Below are 8016 nucleotides of genomic sequence, written 5' to 3' on the forward strand. Positions count from 1 at the left end.
CCCTCGAAGGTCTCTTCCGGGGAGATAGTTTTACTAGCAATGATTTTGTGCATCAAGTTATGCCCAAATAGTAAGTCTGTTGATTCGGAGACTTTCGTTGTATATGCTTCTTATTTGTGTCACTACTTAGGCTGTATGAATACCAAGTATACGTACTCAAGACCTAGTATTTCGCAGATGCCTAGTCCATATATTTGTAGTTGCTTTTTTTGTGGTCATATTGCACACAACGAATGAGCATTTAGGAATCTTAGTTATAATATCAAAAATTAGTTGGCTAGTTGTCTTGTGTAGTGAGCAGTACTTACAGTATGTATATCTTAGTTATAATATCAAAAATTAGTTGGCTAGTTGTCTTGTGTAGTGAGCAGTACTTACAGTATGTATATCTTAGTTATAATATCAAAAATTAGTTGGCTAGTTGTCTTGTGTAGTGAGCAGTACTTACAGTATGTATATCGATAAGGTAATCAAAAATATTTAATATTTTTTTAAAACTAAATTACCTTTCTTCCCTGATTGAAGATTTAAAGTAAGATCATATTTGATGAAATTACTAAGAATTTTAATTTAATATTATTTTTATAATATTTTAATTTTTAATGTTTTTATTTATTTTTAAGGACTTTTAATATGTTAGCCAAGATGGCTGACTTTCTGGTGATTGACACAAGTACATTCGAGCATATAACCTTTGAATATATATACTGTATAGAAGTCGCCAGCCCAGGTTAAAATTTCTAATACGGTTTTGAGGTAGTTGGTGGGCAGTCCCCTCCTCCTTCTATGTATATATATATATTTTTTCTGAGCTCGGAACTTAACCTTATACTTCAGCTTACAGAATTAATACTTGAGTATGGTGGGAGATACCACAGAGGTGAAGAAAATGTTTAATCTGTGGTGTTGATGACTCGTTGACATATTTAAAACTAATTTGTACTAAAACCCTTGAACATTAAATACATTAAAATAAATGAGCCAACAACAAATGACTCCTGTTGCTGATAAACTGTAAATGATATGGTCAGTATGCTATGGAACCCTAGACTATAGTATACTGGTAGGAATGCAGTTAGAAAAAGAAATAACAAGAGAATTATGATGAAAAAAAAAATTTAATGGTGGAAGATTTATTATTTAAAATTAAGAGCAGTCTGGATGAAAATATAGTTTTGAAGGTGGAAATGGTAGATATATAAAATGACTGTAAACAGGAGGCAAAACACAGCAAACACTTTCACTAACAACAAAACACTGACACACAGAAACAAACAATGACTACTGAAAACCTTGAAAATCTTATTTAAACAGTATTAAGATTAATAAACATGAAAATCTTACATTAAGTTTACAATTCTCTTTGGTGTATGACGTAGTTGAGGATTAGTTGAAAATTTATTATATTTTACAGGCTTTATTTCTGAGCAAAAAAAAAATATTATAATTATTTTGAATATTTAAAATTTACATGTGATCAATCCCTTCTGGAGTCTAATTGTAGCTAAACTCATTGGGAGATACGGAGGCACAGATAAATTACAGATGTTTGTTGATACTTTAATACAGTTTAAATTCAAAGAGATAGTTATAACGAAAACAGAAAATAATAGTTACTAAAGGCACACGGCATTACTCAGTAGAAGCAATTTTTAATCGATCTGAAGGACCACTGAGTGTTCGGAAAACGTACTTCTCTTTAAAAACAGCCAAAAATATTTGATCTTCGTTCCAAATAATGTTTAAGGTTACAAAGTTTACATGACGGTACAGTTCAACAACTAACGCGGGCGTAAAATCACTTTTGCTATAAGCCCCTTGCTTAGTACAATGGCGAAGCTATCTGCTTATGGCGTACCTTTACTAGTGAAAATCAAGTAAATTTGAATCTAAAATGTTTTTCTTAGTACCAGAACAACTTTACTCACTGTCGATGTCTAGGTCGAGATGCACAATTTTACATTACACCATATAAGCAACAATACACGATAACCATATTTTATAGATTTTAAAACACCAAGGCGTTAGGCCTCAGCCTATACGTGGTAACGCCAAAAAAAAAACTTCAAAATTAATTTCTAATCTACTTCCTGTTCCGGTGCTGCCGAATCCCGTGAAGACCCTGTCTGGGAGATCCAGAGCAGCATCTCATGGCCTTCGGTCACAACAATAGTGTTAAATCACAGGTAAGTAATATCTCGATAAACAATAAAATTTCCAAATAAAAAAATGTGAACAGGATGAAACATACATGAAAAATCAGTAGGACTTCCAACAATGCATAGGAAAAATAAGTTCATAATAATAAGGTTCAAAATACTTATTATAAGTTCTTGTTTTCAGGTTAGACCTATAGTGTTTTTCAAGTTAAGGCAATACAACAATAGCGTGCTCGTAAAAATGCATTGACACGAGAGAAGGTTAATTCAAACAATAGGAAAGTATATAAATGACACTGTAAATACATTTAAATAAGAATTAAATGTCTGTACGGACACTTTGTGGTAGTACATTGGTTAATTCACCGCCGCAATCGCCACCATCGCTAGGGCATCGACTTGTGGTGGTCCCTCGCGGACAAGTGTAGAACTCTTCAAACACCCCTTCCCCCTCCTCTTTGAACGACCATGAGCTGCAGTGAATGATAGATGGGGGGTGCGGGGAATGACAGCGGGCGACAGTGCTGCGCTCTAACGTGAAAATAACAACTAAGACGATACAGGGCGTTACGGCAGCGCACTGCAGCGGTGAAGTTCCCAAGCTGCTCATCATACGCTTCTGAAAAACGTAGAGTAAATCCTATCCACTCGCGACTTCTATACAGTATATATATTCAAAGATATAACTGTCTATTCAAGGTGTTCTTTTCATTTTTGAATATGTCTCGTTTCGTTAAATGCGCGTAGTGAAATCTGTAGTAGCTCTGTAGTAATTCCGAATATTTTATATTCCAAAACCTCTTGGGCTTGATAAAACATTTTTCAAGTAATCTTGGTCCACTTATAAGCGAAAAAACATGTTCCATTGTTCTAATTGCTTGTAATTGATTTTATTGATACTTTAGGTTTGACAGTTCGAAGTTTTTGTCTTTACTGGCTGAAATATTATAGGTATATCAGCTATCGACGAAGATGGTCTTGAAGTTTGGAAATGTCTTGTCTATACGACTGACATTGTTCATGACCTGGTCTCGTGGTTTGTAGACACTTGTCCTATACATATAGCATTTTACATGAACATGACGGAATGTATTCTAAGTAACGAAAAATTAGACTTCCATGTTAGGCATAGAGGCAACGTATTTAATTTGTTCGACAGGTATTTTGTCTAGTGATGATTTTAGTAGAGTGAATGATTAATAAACTCCACGAAAGTTAATGGGAAACAGAATATAAAATTTATTTAAGCTTTAGTTTTCCTTATCACTGGACGAGAATCAAACCAAGGACAAAATTATATCGGGCCAATAATATTTTTTCAGTAAATTAATTTTGTGATAAAATTTGGAATTTTTCCGAATTTCTAGGTTAATAAATACAAACTTCCACGATGGCGGACATAAAGGCTTACTTAAGGCTGTTAGACTGTGCTGCTTCTAGGATTTTGAACATGATTTATTTTATAAGTTTTTTCTACATAAAATTAAAATATTTTTATCAGCCAAGGATCAAAGCTAAGTCAGGAATCTATTAATTCAATAAATAAATTTTGATGATTTTTTTTTGTTTAATTTTGAACATTTTCTCGAATTTCTAGATTATTTTTTACGAATTTTCAAGATGGCGGTTATAACACTTACTAAAGGCAGATAGACTAGGAGCATAGCTGATTTTAGGTCTTTCCACCAAATTTAATTGAAGTTATTAATTTTTTTTACATAAAATCAAATTATTTTGCATCGCCCAGGAATCTAACCAAGGACAGGAACTGATCTAATCAATCAGTAAATTAATTAGTGATTTTTTCGATGAATTTTAGGATTTTTCCCGAATATATAGGTCAATAAATACAGATTTCCAAAATGTCACCCAAATGTTAAGATGGTGAATACCACAATAAAAATTAATGATTACTGCACTTTAGCAGGTAAAATTTAAACTAACATAATGGTAGTGCATTCTATCATACGAAAACAAGATGGTGGACTCCAGCAGACAAAAACAAGATGGTGGATTATACAAGCTGGCGATGTATATGTACCCTGTAATTATATATGGGTTTTCAGTCTGCCTGTGGCTTCTGTAGAAGAAGGATATAGCGTGTTTTTTTTTTTAATTTTTGACTTCAACAGGTTATAAATAAGGTCGTAAGTGCGTGTTTTAAATATTATTTTATCTTAATTTGAGAAATTAAACTTTTAATGAATTTTGAATTTTTTTCCAAATGTCTATTATAAAAATTACGGATTTTCAAGATGGCGGGCGTAATGAAAATTGCAACATTCTAAAACCTAAATGGTGGGCGTAATAAGAAGTGCAACGATGACGTCATATACATCCGTATATGGCCGTAACGAAATTTACAACATTTCTAGAATCCAAAATTGCAACCAATACGAAAAATGCAAAGGTGTTTTAAAAAAATATATTTGATATAATTTTGATTATTAATTTTTTTTTAATTTTTTTTTAAAATCTGATGATAATTACACATTTTCAAGATGTCGCCCATAACGGAAATTGCAACGGTGACATCATAATCCAAGATGGTGGTCATGGCATCCTAATAGAGAAGGTGTGGCTTAGAGCGGCTAGTTTTTAAGGAATTTAAGCCGTTTTTAAGAATTACGAAGCCGATAGCATTTTTAGGGACAAAACGGGAATTTTTTCCGCGTAAATGGGTAATTTTTTTGGAATTTTGAGTCATTTCGAGTCATTTTGAGTCCATAATGGCCGCCGTGAAGTCAGATGACGGTTAGCACCAAGCTGCACTTTGGCGCAGGACATACATTTCTACACTACTGCTTATGTGCATAATATATTAAGAAAAAATAAATATGGGACCACACCGAAGTATGTATTCTTTCATATAAACTTAAAATCAGTTGCTTTCATTTTTTAATTGATCTTCTTTTTTGTTTGTTCATCGGTTGTAAGAGCCAAGTGATGAGCCAGTCGGCGCATGTTTGCTACACTGATTCTCTCTCTACACGTGCAGAACACTGTGTATCTGCTGTATCCTTGACGATGCCAGCCCAGCCAGGTGAGGGAGATATGGCAGAACATCATACTCCATGTTGGGACTTAGCCTCGGTAACTCTGCCCACGTAGATGGCGCAGCACACACGGCTCTCCTAATAGTCTGGTCGCCAACCTATTATACATGGACATGGAGGACAAAGATGTTTTGGCTGATTCTTATTCAGTTTTTTCCGCTGATTACGAATCTGCCGGGTGCCACTTTGTCACCCTTGGGCAAACGCTGCCATTTTGAAAAAATGGCGCCCGAAAACACTTTTATGATCATATTTAATTAACCGTTGGTCTTACATAAATTTCTGTAGTTAGATGAAATGAAGATCGTAAAATTCTTCACAAAAATGATGTCTTCAATATTTTTGATAAACTTTACGGTTTTATCGCAATGAGAGAAATTAATGTTGCAATTTAAACATTTTTTCTTTTATTCGACCTGAAATACTAAAATAATGTCCTAAGCTGTTAAGTCTTCTCGTTTTATTCTTATATATTATGTTGTAAATGATATCTAGAAAAATGTTTTAGCAAATTACAATTTGAACATGGTTTTTATGCTTATTATGAACACACTACCACATTCGACTATATTTAATTAAATGTCATCGAAACTATTTTTAAATAGGCTAACCAAAATTTCCCTCAAAAATTAATTGTCATAATATAAATTGTTGTTATAATAGGTTAGTTTGTAATTTACACACGTATCATATGAACAAATGCTTATATTTTAAAGTGTGCAACAAACAATAACACATGGTTATTTTTATAAAAATGATATACCGTTCCTCGGAGCAATTAGATGTCACAGTATTTTAATGTTATATCTTCCTCTTGATTGTGTTCATTTAAATTTCTTGTATGGAGGTTGAAACACTCTTTGCCATAGCACAAAATAAAGTACATGGCAATTTTCCGGCACAAGTACATCTGATGGAAGAGCAAGGTTTCTCTGAACTACAATTGCATTTGATAACATTCGGATATCTGCTGGAGCAACTACAACTTCTTCAGGCAATACAACAGGCTTCAGGCTCTTCATTGTGTCATCTCTTGCCCAACCATAGTTTGTGGGGTTGATGTCGGGAGGATCTGGATCTTCAGCTGAATACCAGTGCATGACTTGCAGATGAGACCGTTTTACATTCTCCGTTGTAGGAGGTAGTGATCTTAGAGGTGGAGCAACGTTCCTAGCACTCCCAGTTCTTTTTGACCACACCACAACGCGAGCTTCGGACATTGTCGTCACATTTCTGGCTCCGTAGCATACAGCTATTAGTTTGGTTGCCTCTTTTACAATGTCCTTCATTTTAGATTCTACTTTGCCCAAGTTCTCTAAACTCGTCTGACTTCACTTGTCTGAGAATGGTGGCCTTACCCAAGCCATACAGATAAGCAACACTATCGCATTCTGATATCGCATGAGCGCATATTTTAGAAACTATTGGTAAATGGTTTCCAACTGTATCTCCTATGTCAATTGTTTTTCTCTCATGGCTTGTTGATGTCTGGTAGACTTCGCATGTCATATTCAATTTTTGCTAGTAGTAACAGAGGAGCAAGAACACATCTGTATCATCAGAAACTACGATTCTTCTCTTCACATTGGTCGACTTTACAACGTTGATTAATTGATGCACCATTATTACGTCAGCTTCTTCATGAGTTGATTTTAAATAGACCTCTGGCGTGATAAGGCCTTTCATTATTTTGGCTGGTGCTGGATCTCCACTCGTTACAACCAATTATGGCTTGGTTTTGAATCTTTACAATTTGCCACTAGTACCTGGAAAACTAGGCCAATCACTTGGACTTTATTTTTGGCATTGTTTCGAATAACGTTCTTTGGAGGAAGGCTCATAGTCAAGTGAAGCTGGACATTTCTACAGACTCCTTTCTTTCTTGTTTGTCTGGTTGCAGACTTTATGCTGTAATCAAAATACCTATCAAATACAATATACACATCACTTTGTACAATGAACTGGATCACATACTTATAAACATTATTAGCTAGATCAAATACAGTGCCTGAAGATGGCCAGTGGACGACCCAAAGTATAGCACACCCATTGATGACTGTTACATCGGGAGAAGGTATCAATCTTGAAAGAGCCATGGAAGCCAGTTTTTCTTTTAACACACTTTTTACTGCTTGGAACTGGCGCGAGCTCGTAATACAAAACTTTGTCAATCGATAGATGACGTAATAAGACCAATGCACTGACTCGGCTGAATATCAGAGCAGTATCAAATACAAATGCATCACCAACTTTTACACTGCTTTTCATGGTTTGCATCGTAGCCGCTGTTTGTTTCAAAGGTGCATGAAATCCGCCTGGTAATGATTTTTTGAAATCTGTTAATCCAAGACTACCTAATTCGATAGCTTTCTCCACATTCACCTTTTCCGTTGCAATTTAACCAGTTACAATGTTAACTAGTCCATTTGGATGTTCATTTGGATTCAGAGGATTAATGCATGTTTGTAGTTTATCATGTATTTTCTGTCGATCTTCCATATCCGACTTTATTCTAGATTTACTTTCTTCCTTGTGATGATTCGCGTTAAGTGTTACACTTTTGTCATTTAAATCACAAAGATCTTTCACCAATTTGCTACTTGTATGGAGGCTGAGAGCCCAAGTATTGATTGTTTTAGGCTGCGCTGTTATCCCTATTAGTCCTCCTGGTCCTTTTCCATACTGCATGAAGGTTGTTTCTATAAACATGTCCGACCACATTCCATTCCAAAGCCCTTTTTGATGTCGCATGACAAAATTGCAATTTTCCATAATCTTTTTTAAGATGGCTGTTGATAAAT

Source organism: Bacillus rossius, chromosome 6 (genome assembly GCF_032445375.1).
Source record: "Bacillus rossius redtenbacheri isolate Brsri chromosome 6, Brsri_v3, whole genome shotgun sequence".
NCBI lineage: Eukaryota > Metazoa > Arthropoda > Insecta > Phasmatodea > Bacillidae > Bacillus > Bacillus rossius.